This window comes from Monodelphis domestica, chromosome 2 (assembly GCF_027887165.1).
Source record: "Monodelphis domestica isolate mMonDom1 chromosome 2, mMonDom1.pri, whole genome shotgun sequence".
NCBI classification, from domain to species: Eukaryota; Metazoa; Chordata; class Mammalia; order Didelphimorphia; family Didelphidae; genus Monodelphis; species Monodelphis domestica.
In genome coordinates, this window is record NC_077228.1 from 510646505 (window position 1) to 510663354 (window position 16850).

General features: G+C 39.6%; 1 long non-coding RNA gene across 1 annotated transcript in view; it reads left to right on the plus strand.

The window, feature by feature from the left end:
- Nucleotides 1-8129: 8129 nt before the first annotated feature.
- The window catches only part of LOC130457543 (uncharacterized), a 30891-nt gene continuing 22170 nt past the window's right edge, over nt 8130-16850 (plus strand). The window contains exons 1-2 of the long non-coding RNA XR_008916833.1: nt 8130-8941; nt 15489-15752. This is a non-coding gene — a long non-coding RNA (uncharacterized LOC130457543). The remainder of the gene's footprint in view (nt 8942-15488; nt 15753-16850) is intronic.

Genomic DNA, 16850 nt, shown 5'->3' on the forward strand with positions numbered 1-16850 from the left:
TGAAAAACATATCTACATTTTCATCATGTTGTGAAAGAAGACTCATAAAATAAAAACCAAAACCCACACCTACAGAATAAAGTTTAAAATGGTATGCTTTGGTTTGCATTCAGATTCCATCAGTTCTTTCTCTGGAGAAATAATAAAAAATAGCATTTTTTCATCAGAAATCTTTCAGAAGAATGTTATTAAATGTATTAAATGTAAACATGGGATTACAAAGAAAGCCAATTATAAGGAAGAAGTTATAGAAAAAGAATTTTTTTAAGTTCTAGAATTTTTAATTGAGAATTCTTGTCTTAAAATGCTTTTAATTGCTGAGATCTCACACAATTCCACAACTAAACTGAATTTTTTTCCTGACTTTTTCTTTGCTTTGTCATAATTACTTTGCAACTCAGATTTTCCTGCCTCCAGGCCTAATGCTCTAGCTACTACCCCACCTAGCTTCCTCATAATAGATGCATGAATATCTTTTTATTTATTTAAAATGAATGAAAAAAATTTCATTTAAGCAGTAACTGGGAATACAAACAGACTCTGCCCTCAAGAAAGCTTATTTTCTAATCAGAGAAGAGAGTCACTGAATTCGTAAATGAGTTAGAGATCTTTCCTCTATACTGATTATCCCTATATGTTTTCCCTTTGTGCAGTTGTTTGTGTGTCAGTCCTTAGATTATGAATTCCTGCAGGGCAGAGATTCTTTTGTCTCTTCTTGTATCCCCAGCACTTGGCACTGTGCCTGTCACATATTAAATTTAGAATTTGTAGGGGTTTTGCTTTAGATTTTTAAAAGGTTTTTTTTATTTTAATTTTTTAAAACAATATTTTATTTGATCATTTCCATGCATTATTCATTAAAGACAATGATCATTTTCTTTTCCTCCCCCCACCCCCCATAGCCGACATGTGATTCCACTGGGTATCACATGTGTTCTTGATTCGAACCCATTGTCATGTTGTTAGTATTTGCATTAGAGTGTTCGTTTAGAGTCTCTCCTCTGTCATGTCCCCTCAACCACTGTAGTCAGGCAGTTGTTTTTCCTCGGTGTTTCTACTCCCACAGTTTGTCCTCTGCTTATGAATAGTGTTTTTTCTCCTAGATCCCTGCAGATTGTTCAGGGACATTACACCGCTACTAATGGAGAAGTCCATTATGTTCGATTATACCACAGTGTATTAGTCTCTGTGTACAATGTTCTCCTGGTTCTGCTCCTCTCACTCTGCATCACTTCCTGGAGGTCGTTCCAGTCTCCATGGAATTCCTCCACTTTATTATTCCTTTTAGCACAATAGTACTCCATCACCAACATATACCACAGTTTGTTCAGCCATTCCCCAATTGAAGGGCATCCCCTCGTTTTCCAATTTTTGGCCACCACAAAGAGCGCAGCTATGAATATTTTTGTACAAGTCTTTTTGTCCATTATCTCTTTGGGGTACAAACCCAGCAGTGCTATGGCTGGATCAAAGGGTAGACATTCTTGTATTGTCCTTTGGGCATAGTTCCAAATTGCCCTCCAGAATGGTTGGATCAGTTCACAACTCCACCAGCAATGAATTAGTGTCCCTACTTTGCCACATCCCCTCCAGCATTCATTACTTTCCTTTGCTGTCATGTTAGCTAATCTGCTAGGTGTGAGGTGATACCTCAGAGTTGTTTTGATTTGCATCTCTCTGATTATATATGAGATTTAGAACACTTCTTCATGTGCTTATTAATAGTTTTTATTTCTTTGACTGAAAACTGCCTATCCATGTCCCTTGCCCATTTATCAATCGGAGAATGGCTTGATTTTTTGTACAATAGATTTAGCTCTTTATAAATTTGAGTAATTAAACCTTTGTTTTTATGAAGGTTTTTATGAAGATTTTTCCCCAATTTGTTGTTTCCCTTCTGATTGTAGTTACATTGGTTTTGTTTGTACAAAAGCTTTTTAATTTGATGTAGTCAAAATTATTTATTTTACATTTTGTGACTCTTTCTATGTCTTGCTTGGTTTTAAAGTCTTTCCCCTCCCAAAGGTCTGACATGTATACTATTCTGTGTTTACCCAATTTACTTATGGTTTCCTTCTTTATGTTGAAGTCATTCACCTATTTTCAATTTATCTTGGTATAGGGTGTGAGGTGTTGATCTAAACCTAATCTTTCCCACACTGTCTTCCAGTTTTCCCAGCAGTTTTTATCAAATACTGGATTTTTGTCCCAAAAGCTGGGATCTTTGGGTTTATCGTATACTGTCTCGCTGAGGTCTCTTGCCCCCAGTCTATTCCACTGATCCTCCTTTCTGTCTCTTATCCAGTACCAAATTGTTTTGATGACTGCTGCTTTGTAATATAGTTTAAGGTCAGGGACTGCAAGGCCCCCATCATATGTGTTTCTTTTTTCCATTATTTCCCTGGATATCCTTGATCTTTTGTTATTCCAAATGAACTTTGTTATGGTTTTTTCTAAATCAGTAAAGAAATATTTTGGGAGTTCCCTGGGTATGGCACTAAATAGATAAATAAGTTTGGGTAGGATGGTCATTTTTATTATATTGGCTCGTCCTATCCATGAGCAGTTAATGTTTTTCCAATTGCTCAAGTCTAGTTTTAGTTGTGTGGAGAGTGTTTTGTTGTTGTGTTCATATAGTTCCTGTGTTTGTATAGGGAGACAGATTCCTAGGTATTTTATTTTATCTAAGGTCATTTTGAATAGGATTTCTCTTTCTAGTCTTTGCTGCTGAGCTGTGTTGGAGATATATAGAAATGCTGATGACTTATGTGGGTTTATTTTGTATCCTGCAACTTTGCTAAAGTTGTTGATTATTTCGATTAGCTTTTTGGTTGAATCTCTAGGATTCTTTAAGTAGACCATCATGTCATCTGCAAAGATAACTTGGTCTCCTCCTTGCCTATTTTGATGCCTTCAATTTCTTTTTCTTCTCTAATTGCTACTGCTAGTGTTTCTAGTACAATGTCAAATAGTAGAGGTGATAATGGGCATCCTTGTTTCATTCCTGATCTTATTGGGAATGCACCTAGTTTATCCCCATTGCAGATGATATTAGCTGATGGTTTTAGATATATACTGTTTATTATTTTTAAGAATGACCCTTCTATTCCTATGCTTTCTAGTGTTTTTAATAGGAATGGGCATTGTATTTTATCAAAAGCTTTTTCTGTGTCTATTGAGATAATCATGTGATTCTTGTTGGTTTGTTGTGGTCAATTATGTGGATGGTTTTCCTAATATTGAACCAGCCCTGCATCCCTGGTATAAATCCTACTTGATCATGGTGGATGACCCTTCTGATCACTTGCTGGAGTCTTTTTGCTAGTATCCTATTTAAGATTTTTGCATCTATATTCATTAGGGAGATTGGTCTATAGTTTTCTTTCTCTGTTTTTGACCTGCCTGGTTTTGTAATCAGTACCATGTTTGTGTCATAAAAGGAGTTTGGTAGAACTCCCTCTTTGCTTATTATGTCAAATAGTTTGTATAGTATTTGGATTAACTGTTCTCTGAATGTTTGATAGAATTCACTGGTGGATCCATCAGACCCTGGGGATTTTTTCTTAGGAAGTTCTTTGATGGCCTGTTGGATTTCATTTTCTGATAGGGATTTTTTAAGAATTCTATTTCTTCTTCTGTTAGTCTAGGCAGTTTGTATTTTTGTATATATTCATCCACATCACCTAAATTGGTGTATTTATTGCCATATAATTGGGCAAAGTAATTTTTAATGATTGCCTTAATTTCCTCTTCATTGGAGGTGATGTCCCCTTTTTCGTCTTTGATGCTGTTAATTTGCTTTTCTTCTTTCCTTTTTTTAATTAGATTGACCAGTACTTTGTTTATTTTGTTTGTTTTTTCAAAGTACCAGCTTCTTGTCTTATTTATTAAATCAATAGTTCTATCACTCTCGATTTTATTAATTTTTCCCTTAATTTTTAGGATTTCTATTTTGGTTTTCTGCTGGGGGTTTTTAATTTGATCTCTTTCGAGTTTTTTCTTTGCATTTCCAATTGATTGATCTCTGCTCTCCCTAGTTTGTTCATATATGCACTCAGGGATATGAACTTACCTCTGATTACCACTTTGTCTGCATCCCAAAAGGTTTGAAAGGATGTCTCGCCATTGTCATTTTCCTCGGTGAAATTATTGTTTCTATGATTTCTTCTCTAACTAAATGATTTTGGAGTATTATATTGTTTAATTTCCAATTAGTTTTTGATTTGGTTTTCCATGTACCATTACTGATCATTATTTTTATTGCCTTGTGATCTGAAAAGGCTGCATTTATTATTTCTGCTTTTCTGCATTTGTGTGCCATGTTTCTGTGACCTAATGTATGGTCAATCTTTGTGAATGTGCCATGTGGTGCTGAGAAGGTGTATTCCCTTTTATCCCTATTTATTTTTCTCCATATGTCTATTAATTCTACTTTTTCTAAGATTTCATTCACTTCTTTTACCTCTTTCTTATTTATTTTTTTATTTGATTTATCTAAATTTGATAATGGTTGGTTTAAGTCTCCCACTAATATGGTTTTACTGTCTATTTCTTCCTTCAATTCTCCTAGTTTCTCCATTAAAAATTTGGGTGCTATATTATTTGGTGCATGCATGTTGATTAGTGATATTTCCTCATTATCTAAAGTCCCTTTTAACAAAATATAATTACCTTCCCTATCCCTTTTGATTAGGTCTATTTTTGCTTTGGCTTTATCAGATATCATGATTGCAACTCCTGTCTTCTTTCTGTCAGTTGAGGCCCAGAAGGTCTTACTCCATCCTTTAATTCTGACCTTGTGGGTGTCTACCCACCTCATGTGTGTTTCTTGAAGACAACTTATGGTAGGGTTTTGGATTCTAATCCATTCTGCTATTCATCTACGTTTTATGGGTGAGTTCATCCCATTCACATTCAAAGTTATGACTGTCACTGGTGGACTCCCTGGCATTTTGATATCCTTCCCTAATTCTAACTTTCTTCTTCAGCTCTACCTTTTATTCCAGTGATTTACTTTAAATCAGTCGCCCTTGTCCCCTCCCTTGATATGTTTCCCTTTCTTTTCCCTCCCTTTTTGTTCCCTCCTCCTCCCCCCTCTTCTTCCTTCCCTTTTTTGTGTTCCCTCCCCCCTCCCCCTTGGTTTTCCCTTCTCTCTTCCCTTGTTGAGTAAGATAGAATTCACAATCCCAATGGATCTGGATGTTCTTCCCTCTCAGAGTTGATTTCCCTGAGAGCAAGATTTAAGTAAAAACTCTCTTCCTCTCCTTCTTATAGTTTTCTTCCCCTCCCCTTCCCGCGTGAATCTTTGTGTGAGAAAGATTATTCTATTTGGTCTTTCTTTTCCCTCCATTTACACATTACATTTTCCCCACATGTTAGTATACATAGATTGATATAAATGTAGTCCTTATAGAAGAGAGTTGGGGTAAAAGAAAAAGATAACATTTTTCTCCTTTTCCCTTTCCTTCATATTTACCTTTTCAGGTATTCCATGCTCTTTGTTTTTCGATATCGAACTTTCCACAGACCTCTGGTCTTTTCTTTGCAAAAACTTGGAAATATTCTATTTTGTTGAATGCCCATACTTTCCCTTGGAAGTATATAGTCAGTTTTGCTGGATAGCTGATTCTTGGTTGAAGACCCAGCTCTCTTGCCTTTCTGAAAATCATGTTCCATGCCTTATGGTCATTCAGAGTAGAACTTGCAAGGTCTTGTGTGACCCTGATTGGCATTCCTTTATATCTAAATTGTCTTTTTCTGGCTTCTTGTAGGATTTTTTTTTTGTTTGAAAGCTTTGGAATTTGGCAATTACATTCCTGGGAGTTGTCTTTTGGGGATTTAGTGTAGAGGGTGTTCTGTGAGTTCTGTCAGTGCCTGTATTGGCCCCTTGTTCTAGAATCTCTGGGAAATTTTCTTTGATTATATCCTGTATTACGATGTCGAGTTTGCTGTTTATTTCTGGCTTTTCTGGAAGTCCAATTATTCTTAAATTATCTCTTCTTCCTCTATTTTCCAAGTCTGTCACCTTGTCAGTGAGATATTTTATGTTCTTTTCTAATTTCTTGATCTTTTGGCTTTGCTTTATTGATAATTATTTATTTATTTTTATTTATTTATTATTTATTATTTATTTATTATTCTTTTACCTTCTCGTGTTCTTCGAGTTGCCTAATTCTGACCTTTAAAGCCCGGTTTTCCTTTTCAGTTTGGTCAAACTGGTTTTGTAGATGCATGAATTTCTTTTGCATTATTTCCCACTTTTCCTCCCAGAAGGCTTCCATCTTTTTGATCCTTTCCGATTCAAATTCTTCATGGGTTTGTGGAGAGTTTCCATTTCCTTTGGAAGGCTTCGGAGCATTTGCTTGTGTTTCCTCTTCTATCTTCTCTGTATTTTGTATTTTTGCTCCATAAAATGTGTCCAAAGTCGCCCCCTTCTTCTTCTTTTTCTTGGAATTTTGGGGCTTTTGTGCTTCTGTGGAGTTTGCCATCTCTATCTGAGTGGGGAGGACTAGCTTTTCTTATCTCTGTCTGGTGTTCAGAGGTTTTAGCCCTAGGCAGATTGTCCATTCTATGCAGTTGTTGTTCTTTCTTCCCGGGGAAGCCAGGAATTGTTGGTGTTTCCGTATTACTGCCCTCCTCAGTTCCCTCCTGATGCTTCTCTGTTGCCTTACTTCCATGCTCTGAGCCTGGCTCGGCCCTTTCCTCGGGGTGTTTGTTTCTGTGCCTTAGCCGGCCAGGAGAGCAAGCACTCTGAGGGGTGAGGGGCCATGGCTTCCCGGAGCTCCGAGGGCTCCTGATAAGATTAACTTTCTCTGGGTTGAACTGAGTATGCTTTGAGGCAGGGACCTTGAGACTCGGATGGAAGGATCCAGCCAGGAGGCTGCAGGCTCCCCAGTCTCTTTCTGTTTCCCTGCTGTCTGGGTGCCCTCGCGATTGGGTCAGGTTGTTTTCAGGATGTGGCCTTCAGAATAGCCGGCTCACCAGGCCCTTTTGCCAGCCCTGAGGGTTAATGTTGTTTCAGAGGACCCTGCACTCTGAGGGGGAGGGGCCGTGGCTTCCTAGAGCTCTGAGGGCTGGTGATAGGATTAACCTCAGACTGAGTATGCCCTGAGGCAGGGACCTTAGGTGAGACTCAGATGGAAGGATCTGGTCATGGGGCTACAGGCTCCTCCTGCCTCTCTCTGTTTCCCTGCTGTCTGGGTGCCCCCTCGACTGGGTCAGGTTGTTTTCAGGAAGAGGCCTTCAGGATAGCTGGCCCTGAGGCTCTGAGGTTCCCTCTGCTGCCTCGGACTCAGAGCTCTGGGTTGGGGGAATGGGTCCTGGGACCTTCCTTCTGCCTACCCCTTAAGTCCGAGTGATCTCGGGTTCTGGCTTTTGGGGGGGGCGTATCTTTTGATCCAGGTCCAGGAGGAGGATTCCCAGGGTCTATGCTGTTGTTTGTTTTGAATTTCGGTGCCTTAGGAGCATATAGTTTGAGTTCGGTTGGGAAGGGTTTCCGGAGATCTGAACTTTAGCTTTCTCTAAGCTGCCATCTTGACCGGAAGTCACCATTTTAATTTTTTAATTCAAGTTTATTTTTAGTTCCAAATTGTCTCCCTCTTACACAGAAGGTTCTTTTTTTTTTTAACCCTTACCTTCTGCCTTAGAATTCATACTAAGTATTGGTTCTAAAGCAAAAGAGTAGTTAAGGGTCAGGCAATGGGGGTTAAATGACTTGTCCAAGATCACACCAGCAAGGAAGTAGCAGAGAGCAGATTTGAACCCAAACATGATGTTCTATCCTCTATGCTACTTAGCTGCCCCCATAATAGGTTCTTAATGATTTCTGACCTACCGAATGGCAGCATTCAGGAGCAACTAGTCTAATTCATACATAAAAAGCATCCCCATGCTCCTTATTGCAGGGAAAGGGAGGCAGGGAGAAATATAAGGATGCCAGAGAATGGTAGTGTAGATTGATTATTGATATGATAGCTAGAAACATAAATGGGAATGGAAATTAAAAATAGGAAGTTCAGAGGAGGGGGGCACATTCAAAGGCTAACTGGATGAAGGCACTCCATAGTCCCAGTGGTCGTTGGCTTATCAGAAACAGCAGAAAAGCTGACATGAAGGAAACATGGTGAAGGAGAAGGCCAGCTCTAGAGTAAGAGCTTCTAGGTTGTACTAGTGCATTCCCAGGCGGCTAGTGGTATAGTAGATAGAGACTGCTAGGTGTACCTGGAGTTGGGCAGACCTGAATTCAAATCTGACCTCAGATACTCACTAGTTGTATGATCCTGGGCAAGCCATTTAACTTATGTTTGCCTCAGTAAAAATCAGTAAAATGGGAACGAACAATAAATGGCACCTACCTAAGAGAATTGTTCTGAGAATCAAATGAGACAAAATTTATGCAAATGCTTAATGGTGTACAATAATAAATGCTTATTTCCTTCTCCTTCCCTTCCCACTAGAGGCCCCACATAATATGGAAAGGCCTTCTTGTGGAAGAACTCTAGCATGTTGGTTGGGGAGACTATCAGATATGAATAAGAATCACACAAGACAAAAAGACAGAGATGGGTCATGATGAATGCTCTTGGAAGGAAGACTCATGCTGGTGTGAACAAGGATCTACTTGGATGAATTCAAGGGTCCTGGAAGAAAAAAAAAAGGCTCAGAGCTTGGCACAGGGGTTTGTTTGGAAGACAAAGGATCTCCGACTTAGAGCTAGAAGAGACTTGGCAGGCCTTTTAATTCAGTTTTCTCATTTTATAGATGGAGAAACTGGGGCCCATTGGGACCTATCCAAGGTCATCCCAGCACTAGGTGGCAGGATTTGAAGCTAGGAACATTAATTCCAGAACCAAAATGCTCACCTTTATCCCCAGCTGTTCATACTCCTAGAATGATAATTACTACCATGAGACTTTCCAAACAAGGATACCTCCATTTAAATGTAAGCTTCTTGAGAGAAGGCGTTATGTTGCTTTGGTATTGTGAGTTTTTAAGTAGACCTAAACCCTGGGAGACTCCATGGCCCAGGCCCCTCTACTGCAACTTCCTCTGACAGCTCCCACTTCATTTGTGGGAGGTGTCAGAGGGAGAATAAAAGAGAAGTGCAGGTTTTAGGGCCTTTTTCCACTAACCTAGGTGGAGAGCTTTGATCCCTGCCTAGCTGCAGAGATCCAACTTTCCCTGGCTTTCCTAAACTTTCCCTTCCTAACCCTCAATAAACCTACCTAACTTTCCCTGGAGTTTAGCCTGATTTAATCCACTCTCTAGCCTACCTACAAAGAACCCTGGTCAATTTCGCTACTGCTAGAGGGGAACCCCAGCTACCCTCCTTCCCTTCCTTTTTCCCTACTTCATTTCTTATAACCCCAGAGATTAATAAATGCCTTTTCATTCATTAATTCATATGGATAGGAAACTCCTGGGGTAGACTCTTCTTCCATCCTATTGATGACTTAGTAGGTAAATTTTAGGCAATAACCTAAAGTTAGAAAGGTTGAATAATTTACCCAGAATTACTCAGCTAAGTAGAGGCTCTGAATTTGAACCTAGGTCTTCTGGATTCCAGGTCTAGTCCTCGACTCATCACCCATGCTGCCTCTAGGCAGGGGTTATATTGTGATCTGTGACCTTGATTTTAAAATTTTAATTAATTGAACAATTAGTTAATTTAATCAATCAAGGAAATTCAAATTAATTTTAAATTTGTTTTGGTAACTATATTTCAATGTAACTAGTTTTTGCTTGTCATCCTAAACATTTTATTTTCCACATTTAAAACATTCTTATAAGAAGGGGTCCATGACCCAAAGGAGGTTGAGGATCCCTGTTCTAAAACAGTAAAGGATTCTATAGCAACCCCCCACGGGAGTCCTATGTTATTTTATCTGTGGGTAATAACCTGAGATGGAGAAGGGAGGCTAAGGAAATGGGAGAATAATAAAGACTCAAAGACAACAAGTTAGAAGATATGGGGAGTGACGCGAACTCCGAGGAAATAAGAGGAATAAGAAAATGCGTGGGGAGTACCAACTCCTTAATGCCTCCTATAGACAAGAGAGCCTGAGCATTAGTAGGAAGCATTGGGGGAGACCCTGTTGTGAGGATCAGCAGGAAAAGATAGGACAGAGCATTTTGAAGATACAGGGAAGTAAGAGTGTAAGAGAAGAGGAGGGAAGAGAGGGAATTTGAGCTTGTTCCCCAGAATTTATTGGAGGTTTTAGGAATGTGGATTGGGAGGAGATCAAACATGGCATAGGTCTTAACATTGGTTGAATTAGGAGGCAACTGGGTAGCTCAGTGGATTGAGAACCAGGCCTAGAGACGGGAGGTCCTAGGTTCAAATCCGGCCTCAGCCATTTCCTAGCCGTGTGACCCTGGGCAAGTCACTTGACCCCTATTGCCTAGCCCTTACCACTCTTCTGCCTTGGAGCCAATACATAGTATTGACTCCAAGATGGAAGGTAAAGGTTTAAAAAAAAATTATAAAAAACAAAACATTGGTTGAATTGACAATGACCAGATCAAAGAGGAGGAGATTAACCCAAACGGTGCTTTACAAAAGCCTGGCAAGGCCCAGCCCAAGAATTTGCCCTTCCTTTTGCTAGTGCTTCGGACTGTCCCTTTCCAAACAATGAACATCAAGTCATCTGACCAATGTGTTTGGTAAATGCATATAGAGGATACAATATCAATATATCAACCATACTTCCGAGATGCTAACATGCCTGGTATGCTACAGATTCAGTAATGTAGGCCAGGCATAGTACATCTGCTGTCATCCCTTCCACTTCCTGCTTTGTTTTTATGCTCAAATCTGGTACAGGTCATAGCTATTCCTTTACAGATGTTAAAAGGAATTTGTGCTGAGCCCTACATCAAGTATTAAGTACTCAGGGGAAAGTAAATATTAAATAACACCAAAATCCTGCCCTTCCATAGCTCACAATCTAGTCTGATCCCACTTTGAATGAGTGTAGGCTAGGCCTTAGGGAAACTTTTGACCCAGGCTACCCCCAACCAGATCAAACCAGGATTTTGCCGTTGGCCTGATTTTCCTGACAATTACCCCAAGGAAAGAAGCCCAAAGTCCTGCTCCATTCCCAAGCAGACCCATTCCTCTCTTCCCAATGACTGTAGGCCTGGAACCCTCCAGCATCACCCTTCTCCCACAGACATTCACCTCGCTTAGAGGAAAATGTAAAGTCTTTATGAACGAGAATTTATTATTATTTACTGCTTTGTATTTGTACTTCAACACATAACAGTAAGTCTAGCATAGTAGCATAGAGTAGGCCTGGATCAGTGAATTGCAGCTTAATAAATAATGCCTGTTGACAAATGAGCTGAAAGTTCCCAATTATAATCCTTCCCGTACAGGTCTTATTGACTATCCTGAAATTGAAGCCAAAGGACCACCTTGTTCCCTGATGCTGTACCCTCTATTCTGGCCTTACTAGACCCCCAAGCATGGCCTAAGTCTTACCAATGCATTTAGGCCTTGTTTAAGGACCACTGGGGCTCTTCCTAAGGACAGCCAAGTGCTGTTTCCTTCTCAAGGGCAAAGCCTGTCTCAATTTTCTGTTTGCAGATAAGTTTACTATCTACTATCATTTTTAGTAAAAAATGAGATAGCAGATAGTAAACTTATTAACTTTGTAATAATAATTATTGATAATAATGTTAACTTAAGAAGTTTAACTTATTAAATGCTTAAGACTTTTAAAATTCATTCCTATATAGATACTAATGTAAAATTATATATGTCAAGTTTATAAAAAAAAGTCAAATCATTATCTCCCTTCCCTTGACCCTTAAACATTCTCATATTCCAAACTCAACTATTTCTTTTGTGAAGATAGGATTAACTCTCCCCATGTCTATTTTTAGCTAATCAAATCAAGAATTTAAAGTACCCCTACTTACCATTAAGTATGAGAGTTCACAACTCACAACTCCAAAGGCCACGCCCCCACCCACCCACCCACACAGTGTGTGGCAGTGCTTTGGCGGTGCTAGACAAATTGAAAGACTGCCATTGGATCCACAAAAGGGATATAAAAAGGGACCAACATGGTCTAGGATGCATTCCTTTCCTGGCTTCTGGAGAGATTGGCTCTAGAGATTCTTGGTAGTTGGAGTGAGTGGCAGAGATCCCTGCCTTGGCTTTGGAGGAGGCTGCATTGGTGGAACTTTGGCTAAAGACACCACCGGGACCTCTGGCTGAGAATTACTGGGAAATCCACTTGGAGATTGGACTTGGGGAAGCCTTGCTGGGGTTGAGCCTGACACTGGAGCAGCACTTAGGGTGGTAGGCTAGACAATTCTCTACCTCTATCTTCTTCTTACATTTTCCCACTTTCACTCTTTCCACCTCTTTGTAAATAAAACAGCTAAAAGTCATTTTGGCTTAAGCTATAATATTTTAAATCAGTGACCACAATATTACTTTAGAATTCTCATATTTAGCTTAAAGTCTGAATTTAATTACACTGTGGAAGCCATTACCATACTCCTAATACTCAGACTTGAAGAAAGAACATGAGATTTAGAGTCAAAAATCCTGGGTTGAAATCAGCCCATTGGTCAATAAAATTTATTAAGTGCATACTATGTGCCAAGTCCTGGGGAACAAAAAGAGGTAAAAGGCAGTCCCTGCCCTTAAGAAGCTCACAGTCTAATGGTGGAGACAAAAGCAAATATGTACAGCCAAGCTACAGATAGGATAAACAGGTAAGAATTCAGAGAGAAGGCATGAGAAGTGAGAGGTTGAGCAAAAAAAGTTCCCTGTGGCAGGTCAAGTGGGTGGCTCAGTATATTGAGAGCCAGGCTTGGAGATGAGAGGTCCTGGATTCCAATCTGATCTCAGATTCTTTATAACCGTGTGACCCTGAGCAAGTCACTTAATCCTCATTGCTTAGTCCTTACCGCTCTTCTGCTTTGAAACTGATACACAGTATTGAGTCTAAGATGGAAGCTAAGGGTTTGTTTTTTTTTAAAGCTTCCTGTAGAAGATGGAGTTTGGGTTGGGACTTAAAGGAAGCCTGGCATGCCTTTAAGTGGAGATGAAGGAAAACATTCCAGGGATGGGGAGCAGCCAGTAGAGATGGAGGGTATTCTTATTGGAACAGTCAGGAGGCCAGTGGCACTGGTACCAAGAATACTTATTTATTATCTGTCTAAGCTAGGAAAGGGATTATTAACTAGGGGCTCAAGAAAAGCTTTATTATGAAGATGAACTTGAGCTTTGCCTTAAAGGATGTTTGTTTTTAGTTCTGTCAGACTCTTCATGACCCCATTTAGGGTTTTCTTGGCAAAGATACTGAAGTGGTTTGCCATTTTTTCTCCAGCTCATTTGACATATGAGGAAACTGAGGCAAATAAGATTAAATGACCTGCTCAGGGTTCTATAGCCTATAAGTGTCTGAGGCCATATTTGAACTCTTGAAGAGAGAGTCTTCCAGACTCCAGGCCTGGTACTCTGTGCACTATGGCACCACCCAGCTGCCTGCCTTAAAAGTACGGATAGGTCTTAAATATGGAAATGGAAGGGAGGAGACATTCAAGGTGTAGGAAATGGTGTGAGCAGAAGCCCAAGGCACCATGGAATCCATTCTGCCTGGAGCACAGCACTCTGGAAGTTAGTAGTGTGAGAAAACCTTGGGAAACAAATTGTAAAGGACTGTGAATGTCAAGACAGAAAGTCACTGAAGGCTTCTAAACAGAAGCCTATGTAAATGTGAAAAAGGAAGATTACTCTGGCAGAATGGGCTTCAGGATGGATCAGAAAGGGAAAGAGATAGAGGGACCAGTTAGAAGACTGTTGCCTGATGGAATATTATTGTGCTATATGCAATGACAAGCAGGATGATTTCAGAAAAATCTGGAAAGACTTACATGAATTGATGCCAAGCAAAGTGAGCAGAACCAGAAGTGTATACAGTGACAGCAATATTTTTTGATGAACAGAAATTGATTCTCTACAAGGCAGTGGCCCACGACTATCCCAGAGATTCCTGATGAACAATGTCACCTGCCCCTCTTAGAAAGAACTGGTGGAGTCTGAATACAGACCAAAACATAGTACAATTTACTGTCTACTCTTTTTTTTGAGATCTCTTCCACAAAATGACTAATATGGAAAAATGTTTTACATGCTTGCACAAATAAAATCCGTATCAGATTGTTTACCATCTCAGGAAAGAGGGAAGGGTGGGAGTGAGGAAGAGATGGAGGGAGAGAATTTGGAACTCAAAACTTAAAAAAAAAACTAATGTTAAAAAATGTTTTTACATGTAATTGGGGAAAATATTATTTAAAAAAGACTATTACAATAGTCTAGTTGGCTGGTAATTTTTGCTGGGGTAGTGTTTACTAATTTTAAGAACAGACAGGAGGGGACAGATGCAAAACTTTTATGCTGAAATCAAATCAATCAACAAGTACACATTTGTATATAAAGACAAAATTAGTATTTTGGATACCAAGACAAAAAAAGAGCCAATCCTTGCGCAACCTCATGGGCTTATAATGATGGGATTTAACAAATGTTTGAATACGGAAGAAAAAAAGAGAGGGACTATTGCCACTGACAAAATTATTTAATTAAAAAGCTCTTCTTGAGTTCCCCAGTCAATAAGTCCTTTCCCAGGTCAAATAGATAGCAGTAAAATTGGTACTCTTCTAGCTGACTTGGAGGATAGAGCCAGCTCTGGAGACTGTGTGTGTGTATAGGGGGAGTCTTGGGTTCAAACCAAGCCTCAGACACCTCCTGTATGACCCTGGGCAAGTCACATAACCCCTACTGTCTAGCCCTTATCACTCTTCTGCCCTGGAATTGATACTTTGTATTGATTCTACGAGAGAAAGTAAGGGTTAAAAAAAGGCATTCTTCAATCCAGTGCTGTTCCAGTAACAAGACCCTCTGTCTCTTCCACCTCTCTGGAAATTTTCTTTGGCTGTCCCCCATGCCTGGAGAAGTAGGGATAGGATATATGGAACAATTCAATTTGGGACATGTCAAGTTTTAGGTACCAAAAGAGAATTCAAGTGTGGAAAGGCTCTAAATGTAGTCTGACAAGCAAGCTTAGAAAAGGTCATCAGGTTTTTAAATCATTACTAATTCAGAACTAATATTTCATTTTTTCCAGACTTCATCCATATGTTTCTTAGGTAACATAGCAAAACTCCAATCGGTGACTCTAAGTTAACGAGAACTATAATGGCACTGGTTAGTTGTAGCATTAATCTAATCTCACAGTCATGTCTAAAAAGGTGGTGGAGGCAAAAAGGTAGTTTTCTTTAGATGGAAAAAGGAATAAAGTGAGGACTGAAGATTTTGGCAAAAAAAAAAAGATATAGTAAAAAAACTTGGCACAGCTCTCTCTAGGAATCCAGATTCTGGAATGTTACTGCATCTGTGGCCTATATATTGAAAAAAGCATAACAAAGAACAATTAGAATAAAGAATGCTTATTTTTCTTCTTCAACAGATGTTGGGCAATACCCGTTACAACAAAATTCCATTACAGCAAAAGAACTTGGCCCCTTATAGCTTGTTGCAAGATTTGACCTACAGAACTTTCTGGAATTGCAGCTGGAAGGAATGATTTACTTTCCATGAAGACAGATGGCCCCCTGCAAACTTCTTGGTACATGCACGTACATCCATTGTAAGAGGCATCCAGTCCACTCTTTGCCCAACCAGTTAGTTCCCTGTGACAATGGAGGGGAGTACTTCCACATAATCCCAAATGGTAAGGAATCCAAATTCCTATCTGGTGTTGGAATGTTGTACATTCCAAACTGCAGCAAAGCTACCTTCCTCATTATGTTCTGTTTAGGCTGCTAACAAAATTCTTGGATGGCCATGGAGGGAGGAGCCCAGAAATAATGTGGAAAACTGGGAAAGCAGCCTGATAATCAAGAACTGATGGGCTTAGGTTGGGCAGCATCAGTGCATAGAAACAGAAGCAATTCCCATCAACATCAGTCTGTCTGGGGAATTATTTTTGAGCCTATTTTTTGCTGAAATTCATGGGCAGAAAGCAGGGGGCTTGTGTTGAGGTGTCGGGGGAAGACACCAACAGCTGATGTTTATAATGCTTCACAATACAAATGGCTAGAGAGGAGTAAATGCTTCTTGGACTTGGAGGGAGGAAACTCCTCAGACACTCACCAGAGTGTGCCCTGGACATCCCAGTTTACTTCTCAGCCTCAGTTTCCTCATTTTTAATTGGGGACAGGACCTTATCTCTCAGGATTGTTCTACTCATCAAATAATATATACTTTGTAAACCTTAAAGAGCTACATAAAAGCTGCCATTGTTATTATTACCATCATTGCTTACATGATCCTCAGAAGAGACCAGTGAGGGAAGAACTACAGGCATCATCACCCCCATTTTAGAGATGAGACAACTGAGGCAACTATAAAATTTAAATTAGTCTCTAGTAATAAAAGTACTATATTTTATGAGGTTATAAGGATTATTAGAAATCAAGGATACAAAATAATAAACCACATGCCATGGGCTGATTAGCCCATTCAAAGCTTACTTACTACATCTTGCAAATGCTGAGTAGAGAGAGCACAGGGAATAGAAGAGGGAGAGGTAGGCGGTACACCAGTTAAATACTCATTGTGATCTCGCCCAGGTGGAAACTCAGGTGAGATTATAGGGAATTCTGGGAAATACCAAAGACTTCTGGGGATTGAAGTCTAGGGTTCAAATCTCCATTTTACACTCAAATCTCAATCAGCAAACTCAAATCAAATAAAATCAGCAAACATTTGATAAGCACTTCATGTGTGCCAAAAAATCAGAAATAGTCCTTACCCTCAAGGAGCTCAT